Raw genomic sequence first — 16,190 nt, forward strand, 5'->3', positions numbered from 1 at the left:
GGTCTGCTGCGCAAGAAGAAACCGACAGTATGTCTAATACACAAACACATGGAAGTACAAACACAAATCCCTTTATGTTATTTACAGTGTCCTGGAATTTGTCCTGTTTGCTAAAGTAGGACAAAATGACGCTCTTTATGAACTTTTAGAAGTCTAGATCAGGGCAATCAAGACTTGCGCATGGAGAGCTATCATCCTGCAGAGTTCAACTCCAACCCTGAACAAACAGGACTGGAGCAGGACTGACACTGACAGTGTAGGACGGAAGTCCTCCAGGAGCACAACTGGAGACCCCTGATCTAGACATAATCTGTATACATAATCAGTTAACATTCAATCAGAGGTCCTGTGCCAACCTGTGCAATAAATAGATATCTCCTTGAGTTCTGTATTGAAGTTATTTTAAGAGCTGCAAACTTGTAAACACAACTCCCAGAGCTTTTGAGAAAACTCTAGCAATATTTGTGTGAAATATCCATCAAATGGGCATAAATAATCTGTCATTGTAGGCTGAGACACATGCAACATCCCAGAACTGATGCTGGGTACTTCTTCTTGGGCATTTAACCAGAAGGTTAAACCTGTACAACAGCCAGTCTTCACAGCACCATATGTCCTCCTGCTGTCAGAGGACAAAGTGTGAGAAGTTGCACTGCGGCATAAGCAACATAATCAGCATGAGACCTTTTCCTTGACAAACTGATTACCGGTTCCCCATTCCAATAGCCACAGGACGATCAAATATCTCTTTGAACTTATCATCAAATGACTTGTAAGCATGTGTTCCTTTGGACAGCAAGAGGGAAATGTTCAATTCACCATGATGTCTGCTCTGGAACGGTAAGTTTTCTGTGTTCAAGAGTAGGACAAAATGATTCTTCATGCAGAGGTCACCCAATTTAATACTCTCCCAGGTGGAAAGAAAGTTAAACAGCACAAGCAGGGCTGCAGTACAAAATAAATAGAATAGTGCATTAAAAACCCTGGTTATGGGAAACTTCATGCATCTCAGGTAGAACAATTGGAGAATATCTCTTTATCAGTATTTCATGTAACTGGATGGAATTTAATAGAAAAGTTTTGAACATAAACACCAAGATGTCAAAGAAGTGAATTTCTTTAGTCGATGTATGATTAGATCATGTGTGTTGATGGGTATACCATACAGTATGTGGGTACAGGACAGTGGATATGACATTAGCTAATCTAAATCCCATGGAGTTAATCAAAGAGGAAACTAGAATCAGGATTAGAAATTTATGAAAACCCATTCATAAAAAAATCAAATGTCAATGACAATAAATTATCCTAATTTAGACAGAGCAGAAATGTACAGCATTCTGCAATTTAAGGCCAAAGAAGCTTAACTAAGGTAACAGATGATCAGTACTATTGTGACAAAGTCAAGTAGTCAACCAGGTAAGTTTAAAACAGAAACATCGATGAGACAGAAATGCTCTGCCCTTTAACTTTCTAAACACTTTCACCTTTGTGATTTCAACTGCTATAGTTTCTGGAAAAATAAATCTATATTATTTTCATGGAAAATATTAAGGGGGGCATCTAGGTCCTTTCATAAATTAAGGACCTAGATGTCAGACGTGAAAATGAGATTAGATCAGTCTACTGCATCATCATCGTCAGACCCTGTAAAAAAACAAAAAAACAACAACAAAAAAAAAAACAGAGATACAGCGCTCCAAAATGAATAAGCAATAAGCAATACGCAACTAATAAGTAAATCCTAGCTCCTGTACAAAACAGTTTGCTGCTTTGTTGATTGTTCAGAATCAGTATAAAATATATCTATTTCTTGTGAAAAGACTCAAAATGCCTTTCTCCATGCAAACAACCCCTTCACTTAAAAGCCACCCTACGGGGTACAACTGGATTTTATAACTGATAGTCCAAATAAAATTAAAGACTGGACTTTGGAAGTCTTTCATGAACCTCAGTTCTCAATGTTTTGCACTTCCTTTGGCTATCCCATCCTAATCCCACTATCTCCCGATGAGCTGGAGAATTAGTTCTGGGCTAAGCAGTGTTTTTTTTTTCCAATGTTGAATAATCCCTAACCGAGCTACTCAAATTGAAAATCCTTTTGATGTGTAGTCAAACAAATATTCCTACTGGGTATAGCGATCTATCTACAACATGCAGTAAAGTTAAGGCCCCCTGTGTGCCTCAACTTAGACCCTGGGATTGTGTGATCGATTATCTCCATGGTGTGACTTCCCCAGGGAATGGATCTAGCCAGTGTCTATCCCTGAGTCACCGACTGTGGAGGATTACATTAAGAAGGCATTAGAATAAGGCCTGCTTTTTATTGATCACCAAAGTTTTAACAAAGCAGCTGTAAAAACTGCTATCTTCCTCTATTACATCTTGTTGTCTTGGAGTAAATAAAAAGAGGGAAAATATTGACTGATCTGGTCTTTTTTTAGTGCTTACAACCAGCGGCCATTATAAATACTCAGTGATGCTGTATGGACTGATGGATGTTCCCACTTCTGGATAATGATTTATGCTTTAGTCATTACCTTTGCAAAGCATTGCTTACTTTACTAATACATTAGATAATTTAATCGTTTATTAAAACCATGACACGTATTTTATAGCTATATAACATTTGTGTATACTTTATGTAAATGTCTCTTACCAGAAAGGATGTTTCACCTGCAGAGTCTCACTGCGCTCAATATTTTCTCCCTCATCTATCTCTACACAGATTTGTTTTCCCTTCTTTCCAACTGTCACCTCTGGCTTGCTCACTAAGGGAAATTGTAGGGCACCATTTTCTTTAAAGCTGTTTTCAAACAATACGTATTGTGATAAGTGCTATACAAATAAAACTGATTTGGCTTGACTACATTTAAGTGACATTTGGGTACAGTATGCCTTTCTGAAAAGGAAAATATTGTGACAGAACTATGAATGGAATTGCTGAAGAAGTTTTATTAATACAGTGCCTTTCACAAGCTTAAGGTTGCTGTATTGCAAAAGTCATCTTAGTCATTGCAAAAAAGAACAAGAGCACTAGTTTTGGGAAAACAACAACAAAACGACCTCATGGAGGACACAGTTGGTTGATTTCACTTTCAATACAAAATACTAACATATAAAATGTGAAGACTTTTGTATTTTAAGAGAGGTATTTATAATTGAAAGTGTAATAAAACAGACATCTGGTGTGAATCCTAAGCTTTTTAAATGTGTGACCTACTTTAGTAGGTTAACATGAAATTTTAATTCTATGGCTTCTCCCCTCACATCTTTGCTAAAGTAGTCTTGTTGCAACTAAAACTAAAGCAGCCAACTAAACTTTCACCAATTGTCAAAAACACTTTTCTAGTAATTGATGCAAGACATCCATCTTGCATTTGAGTACCAGAGTAATCACGTCAAACGCTGTTCTTAAACGTTTCACATGAAACTTAAACATCAGATTTTGGAAACATAAGGCAGCATTAATAATCAAACTAGCATGCAAAATGCATCAGACAGTCACTAAACATTCTTTTAAAATGAGTGAAGGCAGGCCGGTTGTGACTTGCATGAAGATGGCCAAGTTAATCAAAATTACATTAAGAGGACATTAAAATAAGGCCTGCATTGCATTAGTCACTTAAAAATACAGATACATTCTTATTCATTGTTCTTCTTTTTTATGTGTGAGACTGTGGTAATGTGATGTTCGACACCTGTGCAAACCAAATTTCCTAAGGGATGAAATAAACTGAACGGGTAAATTTTACGCCAAACCTTACCTGTTTCAGTTTTTGAATGTTAGAGGTGAGGGAATCCATCAGCCGTATCTTGTACAGATTGACACAGACACAGAATCCTAGAGTACATCCACTCACCCAGAGGCTGAACACATGGCAAGCCAATTGGATTTTTCTTCTCCATGTTTTGATTCACTTTAAGATTCAGACCAGGTTTCAGAATAAGTTGACTGTTTATTTCAAACTGGACAGTACAGCTCATTTTTAGCAAACTACTGTGTCACACCTGGCTTGTTTGGATCACTTGTTTCAGAACCTGGCACATTTTCTATCTTATTTTGGTTGTTTAGACATATGAAAATGGCAATTGATCTGCACCAAAGTAATCAGTCATAGATCACCTGAATGAGGTTGTCTCGGCCCAACTAAAAATAAAAAAACAAGAAATCTCTGGAGTGGTTTGGTTGTGGTGAGAAAGCAATCTGACCCAACAGACCAATTTACCAAGCTGTATCATAATTCATAGCGGAAAATGTGTTATGTAAAAAGCAGCGGTGTCTGATTCTGAGGTATCTGAGGTACACTGGTATCACAGTTGAAAACCAAAGAGCACCTCTTCATCTAAAATGTTTTCTAATTGCTCTTTCCCGAAACAGGTGCAATGCAAGAATGCTGTCTCAACGAAACCTTGATTCTAGCTCAGAGAGGGAATGACGGCTACGTTCGTGTAAGTGTGTGTGTCAACAGTTACAGATAAAGCCCACAGAGCTTATTTGTCAATCCATCATGATGGATGGTGTTTATAAGCGCAATCCCAGAACATAAAGAGTTGTCCTCTGACCAATACGAGGACAGTTTTACTCACATGTGACTTACATAAACATTGGTACACCCTGAAATATTGCCTTGCGAAAGCGAACCAAACCATAAAGAAAGTTCAACATTGTAACAATCGAATCCCAGTCTGAAAACGCCTATAGAGACCGTTTAGTGTTTTGCATATTGTGTAGTGTGGTGTTACAGCACATAATGCAATTCTAGATTTGTGTTAATATCACTGATTCAGCTCAAACAGATCAACCTCCACCTATACGATTCAGCTGCATCAATTTCAAGGTATCTTTACTGAAGATTCTGTTCAGTAGCAGTTCTTGCAACGATCTACACTGCACTGACCTTCTCACAAAGTCATACATTTTTAAAACACCTGGATCAGTTACAGGAATATCATCATTCTGGCATTCATGGACAGAATTTCCAAAATACATATGTTGTTGAGTCCTAGGAATCAGTTCATACCGTCAACGGTTTATCAGTAGAATCAGCTTCCTCATTAGCTTTTCCGTCATTCTTACAGCCATCCTAGTCTATCAACACATGATCAGAAGAATATCCTGATGTTCCAGCTGTTGAGGATGTGTCACAGCAAAGCGGCCTGGCAGGACGCCCATATCAGACATGCCATCTGCCACCAAAGACCAAGCAGGCATTCAATGTCATCCAGTTACCAAGACAGGAGATCGTAGACAGCTAGGCCTAGGCAGTACACTCTGGCCAGTATACCCAAAATGCTCTAACTCAACTGCAAATTATCCCAACCTATCTATCTATCTATCTATCTATCTATCTATCTATCTATCTATCTATCTATCTATCTATCTATTATAAATTATGTAGTTTTGGTCAGTCTTATGTGTCCCTGAAGGCACAATCAGATGATACTAGCATGACTCTCTTTACATTCTCAGTGGAGTAACAGGCTGTTAAGTCTACATATGATGAATTTTTAATGCACATGTCTACTATTTAGCCAGTTTCAGAATCATAAATTATTCTTGCTCCATCTTTTGCTCTCAAAGAGCTGAAAACATGTATGTTGAAAACACAATGCTATTGGAGTATCAGCAGGATACTGGGAGAACATTCCCAGTTGCAAGCCTGTCCAGTATATCTGGTTCATATACCTTTGACAATCTTAAATACACTATTCTCTGGAGTGGCTTGTCAGAAAGATAAGATAGAAAAGACAGATAACTCAGAGAGCATATCAACACATAAAACTGTGGCTAGGAGTCTAATACCTGGAACCTGACCATCTCTTTAACAGAAATATTTATTTGCTTTTTGTTTGTGACAGAACATATTGCTGTCTGCAAGGATACAAAAAATAAAGAGAATTGATAATGGTGCTTGCATTCCATTAGCCAGATCCATTTAATAAATTTTGCAAGCTAATGATATTGATAAGAGTATCATGTTCAAGATGCATTGGTGGACATTCCTTGAAAACATTATATTGCTGCAGTGACATTTTACACAAAGTTGAATCACTGCAAATCTATAATCGGCTTCCCATCAGTTTTACCAAAATATTGTTTTCCCCCTAGAAACTTCAAAACAGGATTATTTTTGTATTCTGTCATTTATACATGGCATTTGATTTGTATCACAAATGGTAAATAGTCCACAGAAAACATCGCCACAAACCTAATCCTATGAAAATTTATTTCCACAGGGAGGAATGTATTTTGTGAAAGCCAGTGCCATTTGGACAGATGGGATTCATTTCACGGTTCACACTTTCAATGTGATTAAAAAGTTAAATGCTGTTGAGAAAAGAGAAAAAGGCATCACGCACACATTCTGCCAACAAAGTATGTAAGGACATGGCAGCTCGGAGCATATGTGGCAGCTGCCAATCCAATTGACACAATGGTCTCTCTCTGGAGTGTTTACTGACAGCCCGACTAAATCTGGACTAAGTTGCATTTTAAAATAAGAGCATAGCCATAGTGGTTTATCAAAATTACTGGAAACGTTTTATTAATCTAGGAATATTCTTTTTCAATTTTGATATTCTTCATGCAACATTTTTAGATTTTAATGGATATAACTTTGGGGGAAATCCATTATATTACATATATTTTGAAAGATGAATCTTTTGTAATACACTTACTGTACATGAATGTATTGTAAAAATAAACGTATATAACATACTCGTTTGACTTGAAAACATCTTACAAATAAAGTATCAAGGACAATCACGATGCCTTATGGTTCATACTTTTTTTAATGCAAACCATGTAATAACGAGCAAGAAAAACCTGGCTTGCTGTCCTTTATCACCTCTTATTGCAAGGCATTTGTTGTCAGGCACAAGCCCATATTTCCAACGGAAACTGGCAAACTCTCTTTATTTCCCAGCCCTCATCGCTGCTTAATATGTCTGCTGATACCTGGAGGAGTCTGTGAAGCAGTACGCAGACCATTATTCACTCCTGTATGAAGCTCTGTGTTGATTCTGTGAATCGTACAATTTCCTCCAGGCAGCACACAATGTTTGTCAGTGAAAAATGAACTCAGTGCATTGAACAAGGCCACTTTCACAGGGAAAATAAATGCTCACCATAGAGTATGTATCCATAGGGCCAATGGTGCTGATAAATTATAGCTGAGAGAATTATATCCATCTTCTTTCACAAGGACTGTTCGTGGCCGCCACTACTCCATATTGTTATTCCTGGTTGAGGAGGATGTGCTGTCATTTTTCTGTCACCTTTAAAGTCAGGATTGAAGTGCTACAAGATTTATGAAATTAAATTCCCATTTTTACACTGGACATTCCATCAGGCTCAGTTGAGGGCTGGGCAAACAGGACCTCCCAAAGACCTTCACCCCGTCAATAGCACGTCCCATAATTGCTTATCTTTGAGGAGCGCACAAACATTTTTTTTTGCTAGTGATGCTCCTTATTAAATATTTAATGACATATTAATGACATATTAAATTATTCACAACATTTTAAAGACTTTAATGGAAATAAATTGGGGTGGAAGGTCCAGTATATCATACTAGACATATTATATTTTTGAATGATGAATGTTTGGATAAAGACTTTACTAATTGATATAAATAATTATATAAATTCTTTTTTTTTTTTTGCATTGCATTGCATTGCATTGCATTGCATAGCATATTGTTGCATTTCAAAGGCCACACTGGGTGTTTCCAGCACCTTGTTGAATCAATGCCACAAAGAATTGAGCCGTTTTCTGAAGGCAAAAGAGGATCCAATGTGCTACTAGTAAGGTGCATCTAATAAAGTGGCTGGTGAGTGTATACTTTTACATTTGTAAAATGTATATTTTATACTTTTGTACATTTGCCTTTGGAAAACGGCTTAATTCTTTGTGGTGTTGACTCAAGGTTCTGGCCTTTGAAATGCAACAAATGCAATGCAATACAAATATGTACCTGTACTTTGTAAATTAGGTACAGAATTACATTTTCCCCTTTATATTTCTTAGGGTACCTCCCCAATGACATCTTTGTACCTTTTTTCTAAAGGAGAGTACATATAGGTATATATATAGATCTCAAGTATTGCCACATGAATATCAATAATGTCAGACATGACTGCAATGGCAATCAAAGTCTCAAGTGTAGCATTCGAAGGCCTCATCATGATGGGTCAGGATAAGTGCTGCCAGTGCCTCTACATCTTTAAACTGATTTGACTGTGGCCAGTCTTCTACAATCCTGCTGCATCACAGGGAACAGTGAGTTCTGAATATGGTTGCCATGGAAATGTTGTTGACTGTTATCCTTCCAGTTGGCACATCCAGAACCTCAAACAGTCTCGGTTTTCTTTTTCTTTTTTTTTTCTCTGAGTGTTGGTATTTTCTCTTGTTACAAAATTGTTCCATTAAGAATCCATCCTGCAGCCCATAATGCAGACAGACAAGTCATTAGACTGAATGACAAATTAAAAAAATCAGATAAAAAAGTAATTTTAATAAAGCTTGCTGTACTTTTTTTCTTTTAAATAAATATTTTTTTGTTGTTATGTCTGTAAACTCAAAGCAAGGTTTCTCTCACTAGATTATGGATATAATATAATATAATAGATTATTATACAGCAGACACTGAGTGTTTAGTGAAACAGTGGCAGGCCAAGGCCAGACCGGAGATCTTAGTGTAAATGTCAGCATGCCTTCCAGCACCTCCCAAAGAGGCTAACTGGAAATGGCGTTTAGACGCCGTTGACCATATGGCTTGTGTAATTAATGGCACAGATTATATTTTGGCTTGCAACCAAATTTATTCCAGTCACTTATGTAATGACCCAATCCAGAGCAAACAAGAATTGCCTCCAGCATTCCAGCAGTTGATATTTCTCTCTTAACTCTATTGCACTCTAAATGTTCAGTCTTTTCCCCCGTAACTAAATCCAAAAACGCTTACTTGCACTAGCTATACGTCTTCTGAATATGAAATTACAGTGAATCATTTGATTCTTTTACTTCTAGGATTGCAGAACAATCTCTGAGGTATTATGTTAGTAATGTGTAAAATGTTATACGGTTATTATTTTGGAAAAAAAAGTGTATCTTAGCTCAAGGCCATTCATACATTTTTATAACTTTTTACAATCAATCATGTTAATGTTCTATATACTGTGTGTGTGTGTGTTTAAATAGATGAAAAGGCTAAATAAAATGAGCATTATATTTGATTCAGTCACCTGTAATTGACTCATTGTTACTCTGAGTATTACCATTGTTGATTGTTGTAAAATGTGACAGATAGATAGCTAGCTATATGCAAGCCTGCACTGCACATTTCTGTCTTTCTGTCTGTCTGTAGAGTTCAGATACAAAAGACCTCTGTGCTGTCTAAAATTCTTCAAAAATGCGCATTTTTATCAGGCTGCTATATTTATGTTTAGTCATTTCACTTTAATTTAATAGAAAAGGACGCATTAATTGCTATTAGAGTAAAATTACTGAAGCTAACCATGGGAGCTTGATAAAAATGCACATTTTTGAAGAAAATTTCAGATGGCACTTGCGTGTGTGTGTGTGTGTGTGCAAATATCATTGATAAATAAAGTATTGCACAAAGTTGATTGTGCAATTTAGATTTCCATTTTTTCATCTTCTAGTGAAACTAGAATCCATGAGGGTGCTTCCAAGGCTAGGCCATTTTCTTGGAATATCGTGAGATGGGATTAGTGGTGCTCTATTGTGTCCCATTTCTTGAGGATGAGTACAACCTGTGGTTGGCAGGCTCTCAGGGGACCTCAGATGTGTCAGATGGCCAGACAGATTTATATCAGATGGCAGCCCAGAGGAAAAAAAAAAGAAAAGAAAAAAAAGATTCGCCTTTGAAAGCCCTCCTGTACACTTCGCTCAATGACAGTCATTTGCCCAAGACACCCTTAGACATCAGAGGAAAACAACATAAGAGCGCATGGAGAACTCTGAGGCTCATTCCAAGACTTTCAGCTATTCAGTGGAAGCAACCTACAAGACGAGATTTAAACTGATAGTTCACCCAAAAAATTTAAGTATCATAATTGACTCACCCTCATGCTGTTTCAGACCTGTATTTATTATTATTATTATTATTATTACTACTACTCTGTTGAACACAAAATAAGATATTTGGAAGAATGCTGGTAACCAAACAGTTGCTGGCAGCCACTGACTGTCATAGTAGGGGGAAGAAATGCTATGGGAGTCAATGGCTACCAGCAACTGTATGGTTACCAACATTCTTCCAAATATCTTCTTTTGTGTTCAGCAGAAGAAAGAATCTCACACAGGTTTGGAACAACTTGGGTCTTTGAATCAAATAGTCTTTGACTGACAATCATATTGTATACTGTTTGAAGAAAGTTTTTTTTTTTTTTAAAGCTTTTTATATTCATCTTAATGACAGCTGTATGGCTCACACGGGGCTCTTTTCATTTTGGGTGAACTATCCCTTTAAGGCACAAAATAAACATGAATGAACATCAAAAGGTATTAACGGTGTTTATCAGACAAGATGATGGATTTGGCATTATGATTGGTGAGATCACCTGTCAATCAAGCTCCTTGTGAAAGGTCAATTGGTCTTTCAGAAAAATCTCTTTGACATAAGTCTTTGCATGGTCTGTAGTGTACTGAGCTTCTGTGTTCTCTGTCAGAATCAAAAGCTAACAAATCTGTAATACACAATTTGAAACCAAACTGTTACAACTCTGTTTAATGGTTTCTTTGGATTATAGTGGGCAACCCTCTTGCTTAGCTTTGTTTCTATGTTTTGAATGCCTCATTGAAGTACCAAAAAAAAAAAAAAAAAAAAAATATATATATATATATATATATAGTAATTGTCACGAATCCTGCCCGTGGCCTTCCGTCCGATTGCCACCAGAGGTCGCCCTTCCATTATATTGACTCCCACACTACACAGACTGATTTGTGTCACTCTGGCCTACATTTCCCATGCTCCACTTCACTGATTACACTCTTTCACCTGCAACCAATCACACACACTATATATCAACCATTGTATTGTTTAGCGTTTATTGCTCTCCTAATGATAACTACTTTAAGGAGCCATTCCAAGTTGTCAAAGTCTAGTCTAGTCTTGTTTTATCCGTGTCTTGATTCTAGTCTGCTTATCTCGACCTGCCCGTCTACTGATGGCTGTTGTCCACAGTTGTTTTTATGTTTTTGTTAGTTTTTCCTGTCTTTAGTTATATCCCTGCAATCAGTTTCACTAGAGACAAATTGCTGGACATTCGGCAATACACACCACCTGATATTTCACCAGTTTTCAATTATTCGGATGTTTTACTGGACATAGTAGTCGGCGGAGCTGCGGCGCTGATCAAACGCAGAACGCGCAGATGGGGAAAGCGAGCCGGCGCGCTCATGAAGCTCAGATAGCGCGGATATTGAATGCCGCTGCCTAGCATCCATCTGGCGAATCTCTGCTCCCTACCCAACAAAACGGATGAACTCCTCCTGCTCTCCCGGACAAATAAGAATTTCTCAAACTCTGCTGCTTTGTGTTTTCAAGATTTTATTTGTCACATGCACAATTATACAGGGTATAACCAGCAGTGAAATGTAGGTCAGGTCCACTCCAAGGACAGTGCAATTATAAAGTATACAATATTAAGAGAATAAGAGAATAAAATAAAATAAAAGATAAAAAATATAAATATAAATGTGCAGGTTAGTACAAGTCAGTATGTTGTTGACTTAAATAGTACTAAGAGGAATGTGCAAAAAGAATGTGCAAAAAATTGTCCAGGATATTTAAATAGCAGCAATATGAGGTAGAGAAAAATTATAAATAGCTTATTGATATGGTGATATTTACATGGAGTCAAGTGATATTATGACACAGAGTTAGAGTTAAGGAGCCTGATGGCCTAGGGGAAGAAGCTCCTCCTAATTCTCAGACTACGGAAGCGCTTACCAGATGGAAGCAAAGTGAATAGACGGTTACCAGGGTGATTTGAGTCCTTGATTATTTTGACAGCTCTATTCTTGCAGCGTTTGAGGTAGATGTCATGCAGAGAGGGGAGAGCAGCCCCTGAGATGCGCTCAGCTAAGCGCACAACTCTCTGTAGTGCTTTGCAGTCCTGATTGGAGCTGTTTCCATACCACACTGAGATGCACTGAGTCAATACACTTTCTATGGTCCCTGAATAGAAAGTTTTCAGGATTGCTGGTGAGACCCTGAATTTCCTCAGCTGTCGCAGATGGTACAGTCTTTGCCTGGCTTTCTTAACCTGTGTTTGGATGTGTGTAGACCAAGTCAGGTTCTCGGAGATGTTTACACCGAGGTACTTGAAGTTACTCACCCTCTCCACAGGGGTCCCACTGATCGTAAGAGGAGTGTAGGGCTGCTGCTGTCTCTTCCTAAAGTCCACGATCAGCTCTTTAGTTTTGCTCACATTCAGAGAGAGACAGTTGTCCTGGCACCAAGATGTGAGTCTCTCTACCTCATCCAAGTGTGCGGTCTCATCGTTGTTGGAGATGAGGCACAGAACCACAGTATCATCAGCAAATTTGATAGATGTGGAGCTGTGAGAGGACACGCAGTCATGCGTGTAGAGAGAGTAAAGCAGGGGACTCAGGACACAGCCCTGTGGGGCTCCTACGTTGAGGGTGATGGAGTTTGAGGTGAACTGGCCAACCTTCACCACTTGAGGTCTGCCGGTGAGGAAGTCTTGAATCCAGTCACAGAGTGAGGAGTTTAGGCCGAGGTCCATGAGTTTAGAAGCCAACATGATGGGGACTATAGTGTTGAAAGCTGAGCTATAGTCAGTGAATAGCAGCCTTACATAATTCCCATTGTTGCTGTCCAAGTGTGTGAGGGAAGAGTGGAGGATGTGAGAGATGGCATCGTCAGTAGATCTGTTTGGGCGATAGGCAAACTGGAGAGGTTCCAAAGTATCAGGTATGGAGGAGCAGATGTGGCTCTTTACAAGTCTCTCAAAAACCTTCATGACTATAGATGTGAGGGCGATAGTCATTCAGGCAAGAGGGTTTATCGTTCTTTGGCACAGGGATAATGACAGATTTTTTAAATGCGGTGGGAACCACGGAGGTAGCAAGGGACTCATTAAAGATGGAAGTGAGCTGATCGGCGCAGGACCTCAGAACACGGCCGGTTATCCCATCAGGTCCGGCTGCTTTCCTGACGTTCACTTTCTTTAGCGCCCTCCGAACCTCATCCTCTGACACGGTGATTACAGGAACATCGCTGCTCTGCCTGCTGCTTCCTGACGCGCTGGGCAGAGACGTGCCGCCGCCGTTGCCATCGAAGCGGCCGAAGAAGGTGTTTAACTCGTCGGCCAGCACAGATGGTCCTCAGTCCCAGCCATATCCGTCGAGAGTCATTGAGCTGGAAATGAGACTCAATTCTCTCTCTGTATCTGCGTTTAGCGGCTCTTACTGCGTGTCGGAGAGCATAGCACGATGCTTTGTACTCCCTCATATTCCCGGTCAGAAGAGCCTTATTGTAAGCGGCAGTGCGTGTGTTAACCGCAGCACGGATTGTTCTGTCCACCCACGGTTTCTGGTTGGAGAATGTCCTTATCGTTATTGTTTCTGTAGCTTGCTCGGTTAGCGTGTTTACAAAGCTCAATACTACATCCGTGAACTCGCTGACGTCAGAAGAACTCGCCCGGAACATGTCCCAGTCGACGTCATCAAGAGCCACCTGCAGCATCGTCTGTGAGTGGGAGGACCAGCGCGTCACTACTCTCTGCACCGTAGGTTCCTGAACGAGCCTTTGTTTGTATCCCGGTGTTAGAAAAATGGCGGCATGGTCCGATTTGCCAAAAGCCGGTAGTGAGTGGGCTTCGTAGGCATTCTTGAACTGAGTGTAGCAATGATCCAGCGTGTTTGGTCCTCTAGTTGGACAGGATACATGTTGATGAAAGTTTGGCATGACCTGCTTGAGGTTGGCTTTGTTAAAGTCCCCCGCGATGATGAAGGCAGCGTCAGGATGTTTGTTGATGTAGCCGCTGAGCACATCGTGAAGTTTAGACAAAGCCAAGCCGGTGTCCGCCTGTGGTGGAATGTACACAGGAGTAACAATGATCGATGAATACTCCCGGGGCAGATTTCACGGAAACCTGGCTGAACGACGTCGTTCCCGACAGTGCACTTCACCTGCTGAGCCTTCAGCTGATCAGAGCAGATTGTGACGCAGAATCAAAGGGGAAATCACGCAGCAGCAGGACATGCTTTTACATCAATGAGAGGTGGTGTACAGATATAACAGCGTTAAAGATGATGTGTTGTTCAGATCTAGAAGTGCTATTCGTTAACTGTAGGCCTTTCTACTCACCGCGGGAGTTTTGCTCGTTCATTCTCGTGAGTGTCTACATTCCTCCGCAAGCGCACATGAGCCTGGCTTTACAGAAACTAGCTGATCAGATCGCAAAGATTGAACAACAACACCCAGACTCTGTTTTAATCATTCTCGGGGACTTTAATAAAGCAAATCTCTCCCGTGAACTGCCAAAATACAGACAGCATGTTACATGTCCCACCAGAGACAGTAATATATTGGATTACTGTTACACCACAAAGAATGCATATTACTCTGTTCAACGGGCAGCTTTGGGGCTCTCTGATCACTGCCTGGTTCTTCTTATATCAACCTACAGGCAAAAACTTAAATCTGCTAAACCTGTAGTAAAGACTATAAAGAGATGGACCAACGAGACAGAGCGGGTTTTACAAGCCTCTCTCGACCTTACTGATTGGAGTGTTTTTGAAGCTGCTGCCACCGATCTGGACGAGCTCACAGAGACTGTAACATCTTATATCAGTTTCTGTGAGTACATGTGCATTCCAAACAGGACTCATTTAACCTACAACAACGACAAACCGTGGTTCACTGCAAAACTCAGACAGCTCTGTCAGGCCAAATAAGATGCATACAGGAAGGGGGGAAAAGTATTGTATAAACAGGCCAAATACACACTGGAAAAGGAGATCAGAGTGGCAAAGAGGAATTCTGAAAAACTAAGGATTCAGTTCACTTCCAGCGACTCAGCATCAGTGTGGACCGGTCTGAAAGAGATCACCAACTACAAAAAACCATCCCCCAGCACTGTGGAGAATCAACAACTGGCAGACGATCTGAATGAGTTCTACAGCAGGTTTGAAAAAACTCCCCACACCCGCCTTGAACACCCCCAGCAAGCCCCCTCTCACCCACACCTGCACTTCAGATCAGCGAAGTCGATGTGCACCAGGTCTTCCGGAAGCAGAGGAGGAAGAAAGCACCAGGCCCAGATGGTGTCACACCAGCCTGTCTGAAAACCTGTGCTGACCAGCTGGCCCCCATCTTCAAAAAGATCTTCAACAGATCACTGGAGCTGTGCAAAGTCCCTTCATGCTTAAAATGCTCCACCATCATCCCCATGCCAAAGAAATACAAAATTACAGGACAAAATGACTACAGACGTCTAACGTCTGTGGTCATGAAATCATTTGAAAAACTGGTGCTGGCCCACCTGAAGGACATTGCTGGACCCTTGCTGGATCCTCTTCAGTTTGCCTACAGAGCAAACAGGTCTGTGGATGATGCAGTCGACATGGGACTGCATTATGTTCTGCAACATCTAGCCAGACCAAGGACTTGTGCGGATCCTGTTTGTGGACTTCAGCTCGGCATTTAACACTATCATTCCAGACCTCCTCCTGTCCAAACTAACTCTAGCTCTCTCCGTGCCCACCTCCGTCTGTCAGTGGATCAACAGCTTCCTGACAGACAGACAGCAGCTAGCGAGGCTGGGAAAATTCTCATCCAGCACCCATATGATCAGAACACACAACACTAATGATACACTTATTTATCTAATACACACTCAGTTTACATTTCGAATTTGCACATAATATACATTAAAAAAAAACACTGTCTATTGTTTTACACATGTACATACATCAATTTGTATATCGTTATTGCCCATTTACTTGTTTTATTTTTATTCTTTTATTATCTGTGTTTTTTGTTCTGTCATTGTCAACCTGTTGCACTGCGGAAGCTTCTGTCACAAAAACAAATTCTTTGTATGGGTAAACATACCTGGCAATAAAGCTCATTCGGTTTCTGATTATGATACACTGGAATTATAGCTGGTCTTGGATTTCCTCTTTG

This window comes from Barbus barbus (genome assembly GCF_936440315.1).
Source record: "Barbus barbus genome assembly, chromosome: 33".
In the NCBI taxonomy this organism is placed as follows: domain Eukaryota; kingdom Metazoa; phylum Chordata; class Actinopteri; order Cypriniformes; family Cyprinidae; genus Barbus; species Barbus barbus.